This window comes from Jaculus jaculus, chromosome 6, assembly GCF_020740685.1.
Source record: "Jaculus jaculus isolate mJacJac1 chromosome 6, mJacJac1.mat.Y.cur, whole genome shotgun sequence".
Classification (NCBI taxonomy): Eukaryota; Metazoa; Chordata; class Mammalia; order Rodentia; family Dipodidae; genus Jaculus; species Jaculus jaculus.
Genome location: NC_059107.1, coordinates 105065761 through 105088754, shown reverse-complemented (window position 1 = coordinate 105088754; position 22994 = coordinate 105065761). Strand labels below are relative to the sequence as shown.

General features: G+C 36.9%; 1 pseudogene; it reads left to right on the top strand.

Annotated features, from left to right (window-relative positions):
* The window catches only part of LOC101614150, a 69772-nt pseudogene extending 47068 nt beyond the window's left edge, over positions 1 to 22704 (top strand).
* The last annotated feature ends 290 nt before the right edge of the window (positions 22705 to 22994 follow it).

Here is a 22994-nt window from a genome sequence, read left to right as displayed (position 1 = left end):
GAAACCCTTAATGCTTCTAAGGGAAGGGAAGCCACACAATTAGCATTGCCCTGACTCATCCCAGCAGATGACAGAAATGCAGAGACAGCCAGAGAGCTCCTCCCAGGTCCCTAAAAGTGTCCCTTAAAAAAGCACAAGTGACCTTCAAAATTACAATAAAAAAATAAACCTTGGCCACCTAGTTGGTCTTAAATATTCAATAGAAAAATATAGCCAGAAAGTAAGCTATATCTTAAAAAATTTAACCATCACAGCCCAGACTGTAACTTTAGATAGACATGCTCACTGTGACAAGAACAGGTATAGAGCACATTATTTGGTAAATTCCTAGATCTTCATGATAATCATGCCTTCCGTTTATGGTAATAATTCTGCTTAATGGGATTGCATATTTAGCTATATTCTTAACCTTGTATCCTCTCATCTGCAGCTAGCCCACACTCAGATGGTTCTCTGACAATCCAAATCCATCTACCTGGGTCACCCTCCAAGGCCCAAAATACTAGTGGGAACCCCAGATTCGAGTAGAAGCTACTTAAACCCTAATCCAATCCAAACTTCAACTTTTTTTGTGTTACCTTTCTAGACAATCCAAACATTAATTTAGCCCTCACTTAACCCACCTACCGTTATACCTCTACATTAGCAACTTGCACACTCTTGTCAAGAGTCTTTAGAAGAGCTTACCTACCACAACCCCAGAATTTGATTGCCTCCCTCCCTGACTCTAACCGCATATAGTATATATAGGTGGGAGCTCTGCTACCCCCCCCCCCAGGTGTGCCTAAGAACAAGGTATGACATTGTTTCAGATACGATGATGTTTCAGATAATAGAGATTGGCCCTTTACCTAAGGGAAGTACACCCTGGAAGGCTGAGCTTGTCATAGTCCTTTTACATATATTAATAAAAATAAGTCTTGCCTCCTCTATAAAAGCTATAGAGCTGGCTGTAGATGGGCTGGGACACAGCATAATCCCTTATAACAGCTGTCTACAGAACTGAATATAACCATTAAGGACTCTGCTATAGCCCTTCACCTGCTACAGCAGCAGCTCACCTCATTGACATCGGTAGTCCTTCAGAACCATCAAGCCCTCCACCTCATCATAGCCAAGGAATGTTGTTATTACACAAACTAATAATAATTCCCTGGGGATGTGGAAACACGTCTTCACCCCAATAGATCACAAATGACATACCATGTAGTTTGCATCTTGAGTGTCCCCAAAGGCACATTCACTTAAACTTTTCTCCCCCAGGTGGCAATCATTGGGAGGTATTGAAAACTTTAAGGGGTAGGGCCTAGTAAGAAATTGGGCTCGTTTAGTTCACTGGGCTTGTTGTCTTAAAGGGTACTATGAACACTGGTCTGGTTCTTTCTTGTTTTGCTCCATGGCCGTAAGGTGCATGTATTTTTGTTATTTTTCCTTTTGTTCCCCACAACACACTCTTGGCCATGGTATGCCATCTTGCCAAAGGCCACAGGCCCTAAAGTAATGAGTCCAACTAGTCATGGATTAGAACCTTCTAAACCTTGAACTTCAATAAGTTTTTACATTTTCTGGTTATTATCTCAGGTGTTTTCTTTGGAATAGTGTGGTAATTTGTTAAATGTCCCATATAGTCTCATGTGTTTGTAATTAAGACACATATTTAGTCCACAGATAGTGGTAATTTAGGTGGTAGAGGCTTGTGGGAGGATGTCACTTGGGGTGGGCATGGGAGTGTTAGCTCAAGCTCCTCTTGCTAGCTCAAAAGTTCACTCTTAATGGCTCCTTCCAGCTGTTGTGGCAAAATGTGATGTCCAGCTTTGCTTTGCCAGGCCATGATGAAACTTCTCCTCAAGACTGTAGCATGAAATAAGCCCTTTGTTTCCATATGCTGTTTTTGGTTAGGTGTTTGTCTCAGCAATGAAAAAGTAACAGAAATGTTATTCATGACAGAAAATTAGCTATCACAAGGTTTTTGTACCTCTTCTTGGTACAATCTGATTCACTCTTCAGCTATTTACCCCTTAGTTGACTTAAACTTGATGGACTTATTTCCAAAATTGGTATCCAGAAGTACTGAGAAGTCAACAGAACTGTGTATTCTTCTTCTTAATGCATGCATACACATGTGTGTGCACACAAAAATCCTAGAGCACCTGCTGGTGTCCTGTACACATGAAGAGAGGAAACTGGAACTGCTGTAAGTTAAGTGATAAAAATCTTGAAATATATATATGTTGATATATGATGTATGCTTGTCTTTAATATGACATAAGAGAATGAAGGTTATGCAGAAATGCAGAATTAGGAGACATCAAGAGTTAATCTGTGTGGGATTAGTGATGTCAAGCCTGTGCTTTTACTTGTTGCTTCTTGCATGAATGACAGATGTTCATTGTTGAACCTCATTCTACCATTAAACATCAATGGAGACTCAAATCCTCAGTCAAATTGACTACTAATAATCAACCAATTAAATAAGAAGAAATAATTTACCATAATTCAGAATATATTAGTTAACAATTTCATCCATAAATTACTAAGGAATGTGTTTATACCAAAAGTATTAATTGAAAACTTCTTCCATGATAATGACAGATTTTGCCCTTAATTATGTCCTAAGGGATATACTTGCTTTCTTTTGGATCACATATGCATTATTTAGGAATTAATATGTATTTTATTTCATTGAACATAAGTAATCTCCTACCAATAGTTTATTTTATGCATAGAATGTAAATTAATAGAAGTCCTTATTGAATGATAACAAATGTATTCTGGAAAGAGCTAAATAGCCAGCATTTTCAGTCCTGATCTATATGCCCAAACTGGGTACAGTGGCTGTGTACTCACTATCCTTGATAACTGGTGGTTGAAAGTAAACAGGTTATTTGAAACCAGAAAGAATCTTAAACTCAGTACTTTAATACTGATTTTTTTGTTTGTTTGTTGTAGACAACCTGTCACAAATAGTGACACATAGTGTTTTAAGCTCTGCATAAAAGAGAAACTTAAACATTTGGAAACTTGAGCTAAACAAATTCTGTAAGAAATTTAATCTCTTTAGTGTCACTATTCACAGCTCATTTGCCAACCATGAAGTACAAACAGGAGAGTAGAAGGGCAGAACTGAAGAAAAATCTTTGTTATGGGAGGAAGTCATGATGCATTTTGATGGGAAGGAGACTAGGTATTTTATCCATACAGAGAAACAGAGATGTGAGACATGGACACCAGCAGAGATATGAGCCATGGAAACAAGCAGGGGTGTGAACCTTGGGGCCAGAAGAATGTCAGCCTTGGTGACCAGTGGGGATATGAGCCTTGAAAACCAGCAGTGATGTGAGCCATTGAGACCAGTAGGAATGAAAACCATGTGGAAAACACAGATATGAGTCATGGAAATGAAGAGGGGCCTGTGTCATGGAGAGTAGCAGGGATATGATCCAAGGAGAGGAACAGGGCTATGAATCAGAGAGACAAGCAGGGAAGTGAGCAATAGAGACAAGGAGGCATGAGAATCATGAACGATGCAGTTCCAGTCTTCAGCACTGTTGACTTTTAATTTTAAATTATGGGTCATGAAGGCCTGTCCTATGCATTGAGAATACTGACCTCTACCCACTAGATACTAATAGCATCATCTATCCCAAGTGTGGCAAATATAAGGCCTCCAGTCACTGGGAAATGTTCCTTGAGAGTCAAAATCACCATGGGTGAGAACTGCTGTTAGAGTTTCATAAAATAATAAAATGTTAGAAGTGTTAATGGACAGAGACAACTTTTGAATAAAACTTTTCTTAACTAATTATTTCTGGAAAGTATGATGGTTAATGTTGTTAACTTAAAAGGACCTAGAATCACATAGAAGACAAATGCTTGAACATACAAGTGAAGGATTGTCTATATTAGGTTAATTGAGTTGGGAAAATCCATTCCAAGTGTTGGCAGCACCATTCCATGGGCTGGGGTCCCAGACTGAATGAAAGACTAAGCTCAGCAGCAGCGCTCTCTGTTTCCTGACTGAGGCTTGAATGTGGCCAGCTGCTTCATGCTCCTGCCTCCAGGCCTTCTACCATCAGTTAGCTGTATCTCCTTAAACTATAAGCTGAAATAAACTCTCACTTAAGTTTTGCTTTCTGTCATGTATTTATCAACAAATTAAAACAGAATTTAAATCTTGTATTATTTGTTATTTGACCATCTCATATATGTATACATTTTGTTTTGATCATATATATGCCTTCCATTATACTTTCTTATCCCCCTTCACTCCCATTGAACCATTTTTCTTCCCACTACTTATCAGCGGCTACATCAATGAAGAGGATGCTCCCCAACTCCAAGAAACCATGAACTGCCTTTAGTTACAAAAGGAAGAGATGGAGGTTAATGGGCTCCTTTAACCATAATGGAATGCTGACTGGCCCTATCTTGTGCAAGTCTTCTATATATAACCACAGTTCCCGTGAATTCATGGGTACAATCATCAAATCATTTTGGGATAATAGAGTTCAACAAAACTCTCCCCCCACCAGCTCTTACATTCTTTCTACCCCATTTTCTGTGGCTTTTTCCCCCCTGAGCATTGGAAAGGGATGGTGTAAGTATCTTAGCATGAGCACTCAGCAGTCCTTTATGTTCAGTATTTTCACCAGTTATGAGTGTTTGTATTAACCTCCACCAATACTGGAAAAAAAAATCAAAGCTTTTATTACCAAAGTTGAGAATAACACCAACCTGTGGGTGGAAACATTAATAAAGAGAATGCCATTTGAAAACACATATAGTTAATAAACCAATAGTAATAGGTTTCCCCCTAGTGCCTATTACTCAACTAATGGGGTTTTGATCAAGTTTATAGCACCAAGGAGTAAATGCCTACCGTGGACTACTCCTAAAATCCAATCAGAAAAAGTAATTGCTTATTCCCACTGGAGTCCTGCCACTACTGTACCTATGGGCACATTTTGCCTGGCAGGTCAGTATTATAGCACACAGGGTCCATAGTTTATTAACTAATAACCAATTGATATTTTTGAATTTCTGTGTATTCTTGGAAATATTACAGTAGCACAAAGACAGTGATAACTTTTAACTACTGCTTTACGTGTCTCAAAACACTTTTTGAGTGTTAGGCTGAATCTAAAACTAATGATAGAACACCATTTCTTTTCTCATTATACTTAATTTCTAGAACTGAAAGGAAAGCAATAAACATTAGGCAAAATTATTAAATAAATATGGTATATTAGAAAATGAGACCACCCCCCCAAAAAAAAAGAAACATAAAAGGGGGGGATAAGAGTGTGAAATTGGCAGGAGAAGCAAATTTCAAATTTAAGCAGGGAGACAGCATATAAGACTGAAGGAAAAGGAAAAACATTTGGAGGAAATTTAAAATTTTCTTTTCTTCTTTATTGAGCTAATATTGGGTGATATACAGTTAAGATTCTCCATATTTACCTTCCATCAAAAATATTTACTGAAAATCAGTTGAATTTTCTGGTGTTAATCTAAGTCTTGAAATACAGAATAAACATGTTATCCACCTTCATGTTATACACATGAAACAGTTGCAATACCATAGACATAATGTCATACATACCTTAGATGACTCTCTAGGAAAAGGCAGGTATAGCAAAGATGCATCAATAAGGTGGGTGTGCTTCAGTCATAGAGTAAAAGGGGTATAAGTAAAGGATTTCATGAAGAAGTGCTATTTAATTGAATTAATTTTTCAAAATGGAAAGAAGTTAATATGAAGGTTGTAAGTAGAAGATAAAGAATGCACAAAGTACGAGTGGTAATGAAAGTTCATAGAGTAAGAAAAGTCTTACAGCATAGAGTAAGGAATGAGAAATAAGCTGCAGTGGTGCATTATGAAGTACATTCTAGAAATTGACTTCTTTATGTTAAGAACAACAACATACTATTGAAATGTTTTAAGTGCAATAGGGAAAAACTGGTACAATTGAATTTACTCAGTAGAAAAATTGGATTGGGAGATGACTCAGCAATTAATGCAGTTGCCTGTAAAACCTAATGACCCAGGTTCAATTCCCCAGTTCCAATATAAAGCCAGATGCAAAGTCACTTATTCATGGGCTAAATAGATTTGGTGATGTCATCACAGTGGATCGGATTTAGACATACATAAATCGAATTTCAGTTATATTTTAAAGTCCTCTTATACTTAAAAAAATTAGAAATTGTCACTGACTTAGTCAATATGTCCTCCTATAATAGTATAATAAAGAACATAAAATAAAAGAGACCAAGGAAGCACAACTAATAGTGAACATACCACTTTAAGAATCACGAAGCATACATGCTATATAACTGATTATTGGGAAAACCCTTTCCCCAGAAACCATTTTGTTAAAACCCTACTAACTTTATCTATTATAATCTGATCTATGATAAAGGTCCTTTCCTTTGTAGTCTACTATGGGAAGTGTCACAGGGCTAACCAGCAGAGATAAACTGAGTTAGTAAAATTCTACAGATTACATGCAATTCCCATCAAAATTTCAATGACAGTTTTTATAGAAATAGAAAAAACTTCTCAGATCACAAATCACCTTGGATAGTTAAACAATCATAATTGGGAAAAAAAAAAGGTGGATGTATCACAATACCTCATTTAAAAAAAATTATACAGAGCCATATTAACAAAAACACCAAAGTATTTGCACAAAAACAGATATGTATACAGATAAATGGTATGAGGTAGAAGACAATGGACTTTCTAAAAGGACTCTAAAAGCTCAAAGAATGATACAAATTTAACACATGGAATTGTACAAAATTTAGACTTCTGTAAACAAAAGAAACAATTGCAAACAACCTATATAGTAGGAGAGCATCCTTGCTACCTATACATAGACAATATTAATAGATATTTAAAATATATAAATAACTCACCAAATTCATACTCTCAAACAAAACAAGCCAATCAGTAGAAGGGCTAATAAATGACCTGACAGTTTTCAAAATATGAAGTACAAATGACTACTACATCTATGAAAAAATAGTCAAAATCCTTAGCCATAAGGAAAATAGAAACACAGAGTAAAACTACAGTCAGATCCCATTTAATCTGAGTAATAATGTCAGTTATTAAACAAGCAAATGATATCAAATGCTGATATGGACAAAAGGGAACTTTATGTATTGCTCACAGAAATGTAGACTCTTCTAGTCACTAGTCAGAATGTATTTTCCTTAAAAATTATACAATAGCACTATTTTATAACCCTACTATACAATTACTGGGCATATTAGTCAGGATTCTCTAGAGGAACAGAACTGATAGAATGCATTATTTCAGAAGGGAAATTATTGGATTAGTTTATAGAAGTCCAATAGCAGTTGTAGACTGAGAATCAAGGAACCCAATAGCTGTTTAGTTCATGTGGCTTGATGCCTCACCAGTCCCACTCCAGCACTGAAGGCCTTTTGGCTTCCCCGAGGAGCTGCTGGTCTTCAATCCATGTTGGTCTTTAGTGGCACTGGTCTTCAGTTCATGCCAGAAGGCAGCAAGCATCCAGCAGCCAAGTGGAAGGAAGGAAGGGCTCTTTTAACCCAGAGTTTCCTTACATGAAGTCCTCCTCTGAGAGAGGCTACCCACTCCGGGGGCAGGGCTTACCCTGGGGGATGAACTTCCTCCTTTAGTTAATCCTTACTGGAAGCAACCTCAGAGACCCACCCAAAAGGGATGTCTGTGGATTACAAAACAGATCAAGTTGACAACAATTTAACTATCACACTGGATATATATGAGTCTAAATCACTAAGTCTAAGTCACATTAATATTTATTGTAACACTATTTATCTTATCTAAATTATACAGTAAACTTAAGTGTTCATCAAAAGATGAATAAATAAGAATGTGTTATATATGTGTAAACATATTTAAATGCTTTATTCAGTCATAATAAAGATGAATGATGCAAGTGGAGATCCTCATACTATTAGATAAGCCGGATTCACAATGATTATTTTCTTTCATGTTTGAATTCTAGATAAATGATATGGAAGCAGAAGGGAGATTGAGGCAAGAAGGAGACAAGCAGAAATAGGGAATGGTGAGATTAAAGAATATTGTGCTTATGAAAACCATAATTATGTCCAATTAGTATATACTGATAACGAAAAGAAAAAGAGGCAGTGAAAAAATATCCTCATAAAAAATTGCTAAAAGATTTACTTTTGTTCACCAGAGTCAGTTTTGTCTCAGGCATAGGAACCATCTGACATGCATTGAGTCAGGGCTCATAGCATATAGGTGGTCTTCAGGATTTTTAATTAAAGGATAATGGTAAAGAGGAACATAGCACAGCAGCTGTGTCCTGAACTCAGGGTCAGGCTTTCTTGTTGTACTTTTAAGACAATAAAGTCAGAAATTGTCTTTTTTTCTTCTAGCCAAAAATAACTGGTTATATTTCTTTAATCATGATTTCATTGATAAATGAGAACCAAAAGTGCATGTGCTTGATAATATTTTACCAGTTTTGTTTAATATCTATTCTAGTAGGGGCCTCATTGCATTTTTAAGTAGTAACACCAGGTTGATTCTGCATTTTTATCTTCTAGTCAGTTTTTAAGTTCTTAATCTCTAATTTATCCTCCCCTTTGATTGTTGAAACTTGAAGAGCTTCCTACAAGTAGGGGAAATCATGACAGAATGGATCAGGAAATTATTTCAAATATGGTGAAGCTAAGTGAGGAGAACATTCTTTCTTTGGTGGTGAAAGGGGCCTTTTTATTTTATTTTAGAGAAAGAAAACAAGATAGAGAGAGAAACTGAGTTGGTGCACCAAGGCCCCAGCCACTGCAATTGAACTCCAGGTGCTTACACCACCTAGTGGGCATGTGAAACCTTGTGCTTGCCTTTCCTTTGTGTGTCTGGTTTATGTGGGATCTAGAGAGTCAAACATAGGTCCTCAGGTTTCACAGCCAAGCACCTTAACCACTAAGCAATCTCTCCAGCCCAGGAGACCATTCTTAAATGGTTCCTAGGAACTTGTGTAAGGAGATTTGTATGAATACACTTGTGTGATCCTTCTCTATAGAAAATAAAAGACTAGCCTAGTATTAACATTATAGCCATATATTAATAATATTTTGACTTTTGTTAGAGAAGTTTCTCTTTTCAGATAGCAGTAACACTGGGGTGACTTAAAAGTCATGATAATGCTACAAAGAAATGACAGTGGAGTGTTCAGCACTGAAACATCTCTATTAACACTATACAAGTCTTAGGAACCATTCTGGAAGAGGTAGTGGAGAGAAGTAAGAGTCAAAGGGAGGGTAGGACTTACAGTGCAATCTTCCACACACAAATGGCCTGGATATGTATGACCTTGAAGTACCTGAAACTAACTACACAAGACCTCCATCATCGGAGGAAAAGATAATATCAAAATAAAGAAAAAAATTCTAATTGGAAGGGGAAGGGGATTCAATAGAGGGTTGATTTGAGAGGGAGGAATGGGATTAATGGGAGGGAATTATTATGGTTTTATCATTTATACCTTCAGAAGCTGTCAATAAAATATTAAAAAAGAATAGTCCTTTATTACTTAAAAATTTATATGTAGAATGACATGACAACCTCATGAAAATTTGTTTTTGATGTTTATAATTTTCTGCCTGGATAAAGTCCAAGTTTGAGTAATGTACCAAAGCCCAATATTGAAAGGAATACTGAAACAATCATAATACTGTGTGAGTCAAGGGGAATTTTAAGATAGGAAACAAATTGAATTGTTTCTGCCAGCACTGACAACTTCAACCTCCTCCACACCCATCTACATATGCAATAATCTTACTTTTTGTTTGTTCTGGTCAGTCATGAAACTCATTCAATATTTCTTTATTAAATGTTGTATTATAATTTATCCTAGCTACTTTATAATTTTGAAAGGTAATAAAGAGAACATTGTTCTTTGACAGGTATACTTTTTATGTTTACACTGCTTTTTTCAATTAAAATGTTTCTGAATAGCAATTTATATAGTACTTTGTAATTTAGAAATACTTTTGTGAATAGCCCAAGATCATTTAGTTCTATATCAACAATTTGGTTTCAACTCTCTACAACATGATTCTAATCTAATCAGCATTGTAGAATCTTTAATATAGCCATGATTTTTTTTCTCCTGGTAATGTCCATTCACAATGGTTTAAAAATTGATTCTAAATTTTATTAAGAATTTATTCAGGCATTGTGGCACACAACTTTAATCCCAGCACTTTAGAGTCAGAGGTAGGAGGACTGTTGTGAGTTTGAGGCCATTCTGAGACAACATAGTGAATTCTAAGTCAGCCTGGTCAAGAGTGAGACCCTACCTTACAAAAAGGAAGATACAAGAATACTGAAAAGTAAAAAATAAAAAAAATTGTCCTGTCACAAAACTGGAGTTAGGATTTCTCTTAAATTTCTGTTTTATTCTGCATCATTCTATCTTCCTAGATAAAAATCTGATTATATTTGACAAATGTCAAGAGTTGCTCAGTGGTATAGAATGGCAGACATTAATAAGGTTTAACATATGAAATTGTGGCATTTTAAAATTACTGGAATAACAATGGACTACGCTTTATACTGATGGAATAATTGGTTATTTTAAAAACAAAGAATTATACTTTGGGACTGAAAAGATTGCTTAGTTTGCCTGCAAAGCCAAAGGACCTCAGTTTCATTCCCCAGGACCCATGTAAACCGGATGTGCAAGGGGGCACATGCGTCTGGAGTTTGTTCGCAGTGGCTGGAGGCCCTGGCACACCCATTCTCTCTCTGCAACTTTCTTTCTTTCTTTATCTCTCTCTCCAAAATAAATAAAAATATTTTTTTTCAAAAAAGAATTATACTTTGAAATTAACAAAAGAATAAAGTTGAGCTATAATTCTCAATATAAGTAATATGGAAAAAATGATTTTTTCAAAAAAGAATTATACTTTGAAATTATCAAAAGAATAAAGTTGAGCTGTAATTCTCAATATAGGTAATATGGAAAAGAGATCTTCATTATAAGTACATAACAAATGATTGTTCTAAACAGTTACAAGTCAGGAGGTTTGCTTCAAAGATTCACTTTGAGGTTTCTTACCCTACTCCTTTAGGACCATCTTTGATAGTCTAGGTGATGTGCACATATGCAAGAAGATTGCATAGTAGCTCATGGAAACATGAGCACTTTCTCCTTTGTGAATATCTTTTCCTAGATCCTGTTTCTCCTCCTTTCTTTCTTTTTCTTGGATTATAATTTTTACTTACTATTTCATTATAGCAGTATGCTGAGAAATATTGAAAATATATACTGGAAAGTTGACATCCCAAATGTGAGAAGTCACAATATACGCTTCCCACTGGCATTGTGGTTCTAAGGAGAAACTGATATTATAGTGCTCCAGAACAGACATAGAACCAAGAAAAAGCACACATATCCCAATTAATGAATGAAAGAATTAATTATTGGTAATAAACTGTAAAGTGCTGCATCTAGGAAGATTCAATAATGAAAGAGTTTTATTTGCTCTCATTTTGCATACTAAATCTGTAATGATGAAAGGATAAAAATCATTACATATATTTTTAAAGAAATAAAACAAAATTTGAAAAGTATTAAGCTCAAAATAAAACTCAACGTTTTAGGAAACATAGACAGTAGGGTAATTTAAAGAAAGTAGGTGTGTAGAAATTATAAAATCAGAGCAGCCATAAACCAAATAGGAAGATAAAGCAGATAGCAATTGCAATAAACATATTAGTTAAAACACTGGACATACAGAGAAAATTCTAGGAATAGCGATCAAATGAAATAAGGCAAGGCACAATTAATAACATAAGATATAAGACAAAATATAAGGTAAAATAAATGTTTGAAGGAAAAGATTAGAGGTGTTATCAAACGTTGAGACAATATGCTCAAGACCTTTGAAGAAAATAAATTACAAGGAATAAGCTGCTCATTAAAACCCCAATGGATTTTTTGAAAAATAGTTGTGGAAATATTAAAAAGCTGGAACTTTAATATTTGCATGGCTTATACAATGTTTAAATATTTAAACAATGTTTCTGTAAAGAACAAGATAATAATTTTAATAGTTTTGTTGACAGAAATTCATATACAATGCAGTCATTCCAATGACTTTTTGAATATTCAGAATTGTGTACCTATCACAACAATCAACTGTCAAACTTTTCCATTCCTTTCAACAGAAAGCCTACATCCATTTTTTTTTTGTGGGGGGTGGGGGTGGGACTACATAGGTCAAATGGCATTTGTAGAAATTACTCAACTTTGTCAGTGTAAAGCCCAAGTATGCAGACCTAATATGTGAAAAAATGAATTGGTGTCCTAATAGTTTTATTCACAAAATATATGGCAGACAGAATTGGTATGCAGCACAAAGATTGATGAACGCTGGTTGATATTACTGGGCATCTTTCCACTATGCTTTGTTTTGTCTGATAATATCTTGAGCCTTGGTTCTCAGATGCTAATGTGACTGAGGCATAATTTTTTCTGGTCCATATGTCATTGTGTAAGTATAGAATATCCTCCTTTGACTCAAGATGTATTTTAACTTCTTTCAGACATACAGAATCTTGTTTTCTTTTTTGTAAGCATTTTTTTTTTTTAATTTTAGGGCAATAGAGAAAGAGACAGAAGGAGAGAAAGGATGGGAATACCAGGGTCTTTAGCCACTACAAACTCCAGACACATGTGCCACCTTGTGAATCTGGCTTATGTAGGTCTTGGGAAATCAAACCTGGGCCCTTTGACTTTGCAGGCAACTGCCTTAACCTATGAACTATTTCTCCAGCCCCAGATTTTTGTTTTCTATTGAGGATCAAAACCTTGATTATCTGGCATATATTGATATGGTATTTTATGGGAGTTAATCAGGATTTAAAACTTAATGCTTATTTTGATAAATAATACTTTCCATCCTTAACATGTTCTTGAATTGCTTTCCTTACTATCTAAGTATTTCATCCCAAATTGTCTTCAACATTGGTCTTACTATGGTCAATGCTCTGAGGTATAATACTTGTACACACTTTTATAAACACTGATTTTCAAAAATATTCCAACTAGACACAAAGTTGTAAGCTTGAAGTTCTTTTCTTATTATTCTATAACATTGCATATTATTATCATCTGGAATGTGATATGTTGTCAAGGCACACAGTGGGAAACACTATGATTACATTTCCTTTCCAGAACAAAGTTTTAATTTTTTACTAGAATGAATTCCAGTCTCACTTGTCATGTGCTCTTATTTTCTTACAAATCTCATAGTAGTTTACCCACATTTTTTTTCAGTAATGCAAAGCTCTATCAATTTGGATAACATACTGTACAAGCCAACACTTATGTTTTTTTCCCTTAGAGGCATTTTTTTTTTCCTGAACCTACGTACCCTCCTTTGCCTGACTGGACAGGGTGGTCACTTATCTGAATTCTGTTCTCATTCTTGGTAATTTCTTTAGCTTTACGTGTGTATTGGATTTCTACACCTTATGTGCTCTTTTTTTGTTTTCCTCATGCTTTTTACAAAACACAGTATTTTTGAAATAGAAAACAATCCTGAACAAAGAGTTCACGGTGAAATTTCTGTTAAAATGCATGCATGTTTTTATATGACTACACATAAAGCCATAATTTTATAAGTTTTCTAAGAATATCCAACATAGTTATATATATTATAAAGTCTTTTCCATTTCCTTATTTATGTTTCCACAATAATGTCAACCCTGGTTCTCACTACTGCCTGCTTACTTATTTGCTCAAACCTAGAATATCCATAAAATTAATAGGTTGGTATTGTATATATATATAAGTAGAAGAATAGATTAATGGGGGTAAAAAGGCCCAAAGTGAGGTCAGTGGAAGAGACTGAGTAAAGGAAAGGTGAAGGAAGGGCTAATCAAAATCGAAGAGGATGCAAATAAATCATATGGAATCCTCCAGTTTCAGACAATGGAATACTCAGGAGCCATAGATCATTGTTAGAAAAATTTCAGTGCCAGAGATGGGGTACCTCCAGTGAGTTGTTGGCCAGGGAGGTCCTTGATGCCCCAAAACATTACGTGCCATTGCCAAGGCCCTTGGATTCCCACTGGCAATAGGTGGTAATGCCCTATTGCTGAAGACTGCACATACTTGGGCTGCAAGGCCACTGAGAAATCCTGCTGGAACTGAGCTGATAACCTCCTCCATGTAGACCAGCTGACAGAAAGCTGGAGGAAGCCATTCTACATGTAGTTCAATGGGAGAAAGAGATACCACCAGTGAAGATACTCAACATTAGACACTGCAAGCCTTCTAATTGGCCAGCCAGGCCAAATGAGCCAACAGGTGCAATAGTGGCACATCTGTCATAGTGGAAACCAATTGCCCTCCTATTGGACTAGAGGCCCACTCCAAGGGAGGTTATACATCCTTGATACTGAAAACGTAAAACAGGGGTAGTCATAAGCTCTAGGGGTGTAACATCTGTTGATGTCTGGAAAAATGTATATACTATGCTTATCAAACTGTCCAGTAAGCACTTCTCTTAATATTTATACCCTTATATTAATACTACTCTCACTTTTGGTAATGAATCTTCTCTTTTCAGATGGCAGTGACTTTGGGAGGACTCAGAAGGTGTCATAGTGATGGAAAGAAGTGACTGGAATACTGAGTAACATCTCAATCACAACTTCCAAGGCTCAAGGTCTAATGCGGAAGAGGTGGCAGAACAAATGTAAGAGCCAAAAGAAGGGTAGGATTCCTTGCAACCATGCTCCCTCCAGACATAAAATGGCCTGGATATCCATGACCTCATAGTGCCTGACACTACCTACACAAGACCATCATAAGAGGAGGAAAAGATCATGACATCAAAATAAAAGAGAGACTGATTGAGATGGGGAGGGGATATGATGGAGAATGGAATTTCAAAGGGGAAAGTAGGAGTCAGGGGGAGGGAGGGTATTACCATGGGATATTTTTTATACTCATGGAAAATGTTAATAAAAATTGAGAAAATAAAAGTTTTACTAGTTTTAATCCATATGTCTTGAGCAAAAAAAAAAAAAAAAAAAATTACCAAGAATATAAGGTTTATTTAGTTCATTCTTCCATTTGGCCTTCAAAAGAACTGTTAAAATAATATTGTCTAGCTTATTTATCATAAATTATCCTGTACCTTCAGTGGGTTCTTCTTCTTCTTCTTCTGTTTTTTTTTTTTTTTTTTTTTTTTTTTTTGAGGTAGGATCTCACTCTAGCCCAGGTTGACCTGGAATTCTCTATGTAGTCTCAGGGTGGCCTCAAACTCATAGCAATCCTCCTATCTCTGCCTCCTGAGTGCTGGCATTAAAGACTTCTTTCCACCACACCCAGCTTGAGTTATTTTTTTATAGTGAAGTTATTTGTTTTGTTTTTATTCCACTTTCACTTCTCTACTCTATCCATAGTGAAGTGACTTAAATGATTTATTTTGAAGGTATGAATGGTTAATATCATTATACCATTTACAAGTATATAGGAGGTAGTAGTCCAAAAAGAGGCAAGTGTTCTATAGCTTTATCTATATGTCAGTCTCCATTCCATCAACTTAGCTTCCATGTTCAGTTTTTCATGTAACTGATTTCTTTATGTTCTGGGTTATTACTTCTGGGCTTCTATTTGCCTAAGTGAGAAGATGGGTACACATTTTTTTTTTAAAAAGTTTTTGTTTGTTTATTTTTATTTATTTGAGAGGGACAGAGAGAGAGAGTGAGAAAGAGGCAGAGAGAGAGAGGAAGAGAATGGGCGAGCCAGGGCCTCCAGCCACTGCAAACGAACTCCAGATGCGTGCGCCCCCTTGTGCATCTGGCTAATGTGGGTCTTGGGGAATAGAGCCTTGAACGGTGGTCCTTAGGCTTCACAGGCAAGCGCTTAACCGCTAAGCCATTTCTCCAGCCTGGGTACACATTTTATTGTTCTGTTTTATCGCATATAAAACTCTTTTGTCTTTATTTTCTTTATTAATCATTATTGTTAATTATATATCAATATAAAGATCTTCCTCATACTTTTGCTGAGTCATAATTGTTACTTTCAAATATTATTACTTTTTTTGTCCTCCTTCCATTGCTGTTCCTTGTAGCTTCCTTGAAATGATGTCTTTCACTGAACTTAGAGCTGTTCTATTAATTAATTAATTATCTTTCATGGTCAGGCTGACTGATCAGCCAGCACCAGTGATTCTGCTATCTCTGTTCCTCGTGGGACTGGAGTTACAGTCAGTTTGGAGAAACACATCCACTTACATGAGTCCCAAGGAATCAAACTCAGGGTGAAGCAGGCCTTTTTAGGTACTCATGCTTATGAGGAAAATGCTTTTACCCACAGAGATGGCTCAGTGGGTAAAAGCCCTTCTTCTCTGTATTTTAACATTTTCTATGTAAATTGCAACACTGTATCTAGCTTCATAGACAGGTCATTGGTAATTCATTTGTCATTTAATTGCACTTATAATCAATCTGTACATTAACAGAGTTTGAAATATCAGTGGTGTTTAGTATTCTATCCAATAGAAAATACCTTCCTACTTTATTTTTTGTATTTTTTACAAACTTCTTGTTAAGCAGAGTATTAACCTATGTATTTTATGTATGGATATCACAGAGGGCTTTCTCTAGCATTAGGCCATCTAACTGGTTTTGTACACATAACTATGCAACATGGAGGGTAGTTGTTTTAATGTAGACTTCACATATCACTATGCATATATTATTTTTCCTTCTTAGGTCATCCAGAATCTTCCAAAAGCCATTCTCCTACCCCCTAAGTTTATGGGGGACACCTGAGTCAAATCACCACATTCTGCCCCTGGTCCTCATAAACTGATAACCATCCATGATGTAAAATGCAATGTATTTAGTCCAACTTTAAAAGTTCCCATATTTTTTTTAATCAATCCAAATGATGTTCAAACATCCCCATAATCCAGGGTCTTTTAAGTGAATCATAATACCAAAAAATCCTTCCCAAGCCCATAATGTCACAGAATAAACATTTACATTGCAAAAAGGCATAGCAAAGAAATATTTATCAAAGACAAGATTTAAAGAGGGCAAACATCAAACTCTGTGGTTCCAAGTCTAACAACCTGGGTCCTTTGGCTTTGCAGGAATTGCAGGCAAATGCCCTAACTACTATGCCATCTCTCCAGCCCTATGTTTTAGTTTTTGAGGCCAGCTCTTAACTGTGTACTGTAAGTTGGCCTTGAACTCAAAATGTTCCTCCCTCAGCCACCCAACTGCACCACCATAGCTGGTTCTCAAGTATTTTCAAGCATATGTGGCTTAATGTTTTGTCAATATCATTTTATTTTAATAAAATATGTCATTATTATTATTATTATTATTTTGTTTTTTGAGGTAGGGTTTCATTGTATCCCAGGGTGACCTGGAATTCACTATGTAGTCTTAGGTGGCCTCAAACTCACAGCAATCATCGTACCTTGGCTCCCAAGCACAAGGGTGTATGCCACCATGCCTGGCCAAAAACAAAACAAAACAACAATATATAGATAGATAGATAGATAGATAGATAGATAGATAGATAGATAGAGAACATAGGCTTGCCAGAGCTTCCTGCTACTGCAAACAAACTCAAGATACATGTGTCACTTTGTGAATCTGGGTTATGTGGATATTGGGGAATTGAACCCTGTTCCTTAGGCTTCACAGGCAAGTACTTTAACCACTAAGCCATTTCTCACATCCCTTCCTTTCTTCTTTTACATGAATTCTCATTTTAACAATAATTTTTATTTACTTCATGATACTTTTGCATTTTTTCTTGTTTTAGGCAACAGGTTTTTCTGTCTTCCTTTAATTTTGCTTTTATGTGTTTTGTTTTTATTGAAACTGACCTCTGCATTCTGCCTATTGCTTCTTTATTCTTTCGACCAAAACACATGACTTGTAATATGTTTTGCTTTCTGCTGCAAATACTTTGAGTGTTCCTAAACCCTCTGAATTTTCAGATTAGTATTTTCTTTCTTCAGTATTTCATATTATTTTCTTAGATTGTTTTTACTTATTTCCTAGTTATATTTTCTGAAGCATGTGATATAATTTATGTATGGTGAATTTATAGGAGATTAGAACATATTGAAGTCTTTCACCATTTCTACCTGTCCATCTAAGCAAGTACAGACTCATTTATTCAGGTAAAAATCTGTAGAACAATTTCTCTCTCTCTCTCTCTCTGTCTGTCTGTCTGTCTGTCTCTCTCTCCATATGTGTGTGTGTGTGTTTTCAAGGTAGAGTCTTACTCTAGCTCAGGCTGACCTGGAATTCACTATGTAATCTCAGGATGGCCTTGAACTCACGGCGATCCTCCTCCCTCTGCCTCCCAAGTGCTGGTAATTAGAAGTGTGTGCCACCTTGCTTGGCTTCCATTTATAATTATTGTCAATTATTATCAGATGCAGAGTAAAATGAAGTTTCTTATTAGAATTTTTTACTTATGACAGAATTTAATATAGTGTAGTTTACAGAGAAACTATGACAAAAATCAAAGCAATTTACAGAATATACTGAATAATATTTCTAAATCTTTACTAAGTTGTTGGAATATATTAGTCTATTAAACCTGGGCATACTGGCCCACTGCTCTAATGCTAATCCTCAAGGGCTTGAGGCATGTGGATTAAGAGTTTGAGGCCAGGGCTGGAGAGATGGCTTAGCGGTTAAGCACTTGCCTGTGAAGCCTAAGGACCCCGGTTCGAGGCTCCGTTCCCCAGGTCCCACGTTAGCCAGATGCACAAGGGGGCGCATGCATCTGGAGTTCGTTTGCAGAGGCTGGAAGCCCTGGCGTGCCCATTCTCTTTCTCTCTTCCTCTATCTGTCTTTCTCTCTGTGTCTGTCGAACTCAAATAAATAAATTAAAAATTAAAAAAAAAAAAGAGTTTGAGGCCAGCCTAGGCTACATTGTAAGAATTTTTCAATGAAGAATAAAGAAAAGAGGGGAAATGTAAGTACACTAGTCTACAGTAAATACTAGGAAAAAGTACATCACTAGCTAGCACTTATTTTCTATTTCCAAAGGAGTTGCAATTCTTAGGGTTGAATTTTAAAATATACATCAAAACAACAGAACTGAGAGATTATAGAACACAATGATAGGTCAGAAAAATAATTTACTATGCACCAAACCAGGGTCTTGGTTTCTTTTACAGTTTTAAAATCCTAAACATTTTTTTCTCACATGTTTTATGTTTTGATTATTTGTACTGAGATGTTAAAGAATATTGTGATGCTTTCATACAATCAGTTAAATATTAAATATGCATTTGTAAATATTAAACTTAAATTTGGAAATTAATAAATTGTAGTATTTTATGCTAACTTGAAAAGACTCATATTAACTTCTGCACCAGTTTGTTTAAAAGACAAGCCTTTTATATGTAATAGAATATTTATAAAATTTATAAAAGACAGATCGTAACTACTTATACAGTATTTCAAAAATATTTATTTATTTGAGGGCTGGAGAGATGGCTTAGTGGTTAAGCGCTTGCCTGTGAAGCCTGAGGATCCCGGTTCGAGGCTCATTTCCCCAGAACCCACGTTAGCCAGATGCACAAGGGGCACATGCATCTGGAGTTCGTTTACAGTGGCTGGAGGCCCTGGTGCTCCCATTTTCTCTCCCCCCCCTTTTTCTTTCTCTGTCTCTGTCTGTTGCTCTCAAATAAATAAATAAATAAAAATTATTTATTAAAAATATTTATTTATTTGAGAGAGAAGAGAGAGAGAAAGACAGATAGAGAATGGTCACATCAGGGCCTCCTGTAATTGCAAATGAACTCCAGATGCAGGTGCCACTTTGTACATCTGGCTCTATATTGTCACTGGGGAATCAAATCTGGGCCATCCAGTTCTGCAAACAAGTACCTTTAATGACTGAGCCATCCCTCTAGCCCTATTTATAATGTTACAGTGTCTTCAAAATAATATTTTATTTTTTTATTTGAGAGAGAAAGAGTGAGAGAGAGAGAGAGGAAGCGAGAGAAGGAGGGACGGGCAGAGGGCATGCCAGATCCCTGCACTAACTTGTACATCTGCCTTATGTGGTTTCTAGGGAATCGAACCTTGGTCATTTGGTTTCACAGGCAAAGTCCTTAACCACTAAGCCATCTCTTCTACCCATATTTTTAATTATTCATTTTCTTTACTTAACATAGTTTAATAAGCATATTGAATTTGATAGAATAAATTTTCATTATAGAATTCATACAAGATGAGACTGACTGACATGCTAAGAAAGGAGACATAATTTGCTAAATGTTGGAATCAAATGAGGCTGAAGCAACAGAAAGAGAACTGGTTAGCTAAAGGAGCATTTGGATGAAATAACTCCCAACTCACCTGTGGGTTTCTTGAGTATGGACTCTGTTGATCACCCTTTGCACATTAAATGCATGGTCTCAAATATGACTTGGAAAAGTCAAAATTTTGGACTCCTCACTAAACCGTCACCTGTTTAGTTTTATTAAAGGCACTGACTAGTGACAGAGCATGCCAATATGACATCCGGGAAGGTTCTTTATGGTCCCTGGCATATATAATTAAAATATAGTTGGAAGAGAGGAAGTAGTGACTTAGGAAAGGAAGAGAATAGGGGCATTTTTTGTTTCCATTGCTGGGTTACATATGGACAGAGATCTGCTTTAATCCTTGGCACAGAAGACAATCTGGAATCTGTGGGAGCAGAGTTTTCATCCATGTTTACAGAAAGGAATTAGCTGGTTATCTTACAATGAGCAGACGATATTGTCTGAGTTGTCAGAAACCAGGAGCCGCTTCTCATCAGCAGGTGTCAAGAGTGCTTTTAGAGCTGTAGCTCAATCTGTTTAGGACTGTAATCACAGGAAGTGGAATTTCACTGAAAGCGTTTACAGATGTAAAGATTCAGTTGATGGTGAATTTTACTCCAGAAGGCAAATTTGGCCATGGAGTAAACTCTCATATGGTCAGGGAGTCAACCCAGTCCCTTGGCTTATTTGGCTTAGGTATTTATGCACTTTAAATCTTAAATCGACAAATCTCTGAACACCTGCTGCATGTTTAATGGGACTCTTATGATGACAGAATGTCTTTACAGTCAGACTGAAAAAATTAATATTCTTCTAATGAATATAAAAGTTTTGCCTTAAGGCATTTTTTTGACTAATGATATTGTTGAGGACCTATGCACTAACTCTTAGAAATACTTCAAATGTACCTGTTAATTTTTATTTAATATAATTAAACTACATATGATAGGTATACATTAAACTTCATATGATAGGTATGCTGTTGTCATTAAGTTTGATTAGGTAGATACTTTGATAAGTTGAGATAGCTTTGGCCCATAAAATTTACTCAATCTGTGTAAAATTAAAATTAAACTTCCATTATTTGAAGACATCCTACAAAATGTTGGTGCTTAGATGGCTTTCCTAGATATTTCAAATATTATTTTTAGTTTTATTTATTTATTTAAGAGGGAGAGAAAAAAAGGCAAAGAGAGAGACGGAAGGAAGGAGACAGGGAGAAAATGGGTGCGCCAAGGCTTCTAGCCACTGCAAAAGAACTCCAGGTGCATGCGCCCCCTTGTGCATCTGGCTTTCATGGGTCCTGAGAAAAAGAACCTGGGTCCTTAGGCTTCGCAGGTAAACACCTTAGCCGCTAAGCCAGCCCTCCAGCGAAATCAATTTTTAATGTACAGAATTATGGTTACAATTGTGCTTTTGTTGACAGTGGACCTAATCTATTAAAATGATGACTGTTGCCTTTCCACGCTACCTGCGCCCGGGTCTATACAGCGGCGTTGTTCCCAATTCCCGACGTGACTTAAAGGGGAAGCTAACACGAGGTCCAGCGCCCTCGACGTCCTGCAAACGAAGAAGGGGGATGTCCTCAAATTCCTTGCAGCAGGAACCCATTTAGTGGCCTTGATTTCCAGCTGGAACAGTCCATGTACAAGAGGAAGGGTGATGGCCTGTACCTCATCAATCTGAAGAGGACCCGAGGAAGGCTGCTGCTGGCCTTCGTGGCCATGCAGAAGCGCGCTGTCGTCAGAGCCGCTCCCGTAGCCAGCCGTTCACCCCCCCAACCCCGGACATCCACTAACCAGATCCAGGTGCCTTCTGGGAGCCTCGTCTTCTGGTGGTGACCCCCGGGCTGACCACCAGCCTCTCACAGAGACGTCCTGCTTACCATTGCTCTGTGTAACCCCGACTCTCCTCTGCCCTACGTGGACACCGCCATCCCACGTAACAAGGATCTTCCTCAGCGGGGCTCGGGTGCTGGATGCTGGCCCGGGGAGTCCTGCGCGCGCGCGGCCCCATCTCCTGGGAGCACCCCTGGGAGGTCATGCGGGATCTGCCCCTCTGCAGAGACCCGGAGGAAATCAAAGAGGAGGAGCAGGCCGCCGCCCAGAAGGCCGTGACCCAGGAGGAGTTCCAGGGAGAATGGACCGCGCTGCTGCCGAGTTCACTGCTGCCCAGCCCGAGATGGCAGACCGGTCAGAAGGTGCACAGGCGCCCTCTGTGCCTATCCAGCGGTTCCTGATGGAAGCCTGGAGTGCCCAGCCGGCCTCTGAGAACTGGTCCGCAGCTCCTACCACACAGGTCAGGGGGTGGTTGGGGACATCCCCTGTCCGGTCCTGAGCTGTTTTGTAGACTCGGGAAAGGTGGAAACAAACAGTTTCTAAACAAACAAACAAAGAAAGAAATAAATAAAATGATCACTATTACAATATAAATAAAATGTAATCACTCAATGCCCCATGTATGAAAGGTATTATACTTTCATTTTGAATTTATTCTAATTGAGCACAAGTTATGATGGTGTTTATTTTTTAGGTATTAAAAGCATTCCATATAACCACTTAACAACTGTGTAAAATACCAGCAAACAAATTATATGTAAGCACTAAATATATTCATGGTTTTTCTTT